We start from the raw sequence: 994 nt of genomic DNA on the forward strand, positions 1-994 counted from the left end.
TCGCGTGCATATTACAATTTCCCCTCTGCCATCCCTTTTACTGTACAGTCCCAACATGGAATATACACGTTTCTCCTGTTGTATTTATAGCTTACCAATATTTTTTTCTCGGAAATGTAAAGTATGGCCACTTCCATGGCCGTAAAAACGTTTTAGGGTCGGCAGGAAAACACCCGGGTCGGTCGGCGAGTAAACCGCGACAAGGATTTTTTTCGGGGTGGGGGGGGGTGGGGGGGGGTGGGGGTAGTAAACTCCCTAAAAATCCGAAAAAGCAAGGTCATGAAAGGCAAGGGGCGATTCTTAAATCGGGTAGGGACGGTCTTAAAAGGGTGTTTAATTCCACTTTACGGAGAGCAAAATGAGGTAATCTTGAACATGTTAAATTCATAGCACATAATCCAATCTTTACCAAAACTGAAGAGACGACAAAAACAACCAGGGCCCGTATGCATGAACTAGAAGTAAGAAACACTGGAAGTAGAGGCCTCTTTTCGAAGTGGGAACTCCCGAAGTCAACTTTCTAACACTGTTCACAATGCATGAACTGACTTGAACGCCAAAGTAGTGACAGCGAGAGTATTAAGGTCAAGGTCGGGGAAATTGGGGGAATCCCTACTAATACGCATGCGCACGTTTCTATCAACATGGCAGTCAACGAAAATGGCAAGGCACGTGTGCCGCTCAAAAAGAAAGTAGACACGGAGGGGCGTTCTGCGCCTTTTTCAGATGGTGAAATTGCTGTACTCTTGACAGAAGTGTTTTACGAAAGAACGGTTATTCTGTCCAAATTTCAGAACAGTCTAACTGTTAAACATAAAGACGCTGTCTGGTCCAAAATTGCCAAAGAAGTGTCAGTCTCTCTCTCTCTCTCTCTCTCTCTCTCTCTCTCTCTCTCTCTCTCTCTCTCTCTCTCTCTCTCTCTCTCTCTCTCTTACGACACACGCACACACAGACAAACGTACACTCATGCACATACTGACACTATGACACAAGT

Source organism: Littorina saxatilis, linkage group LG11 (genome assembly GCF_037325665.1).
Source record: "Littorina saxatilis isolate snail1 linkage group LG11, US_GU_Lsax_2.0, whole genome shotgun sequence".
Taxonomy (NCBI): domain Eukaryota; kingdom Metazoa; phylum Mollusca; class Gastropoda; order Littorinimorpha; family Littorinidae; genus Littorina; species Littorina saxatilis.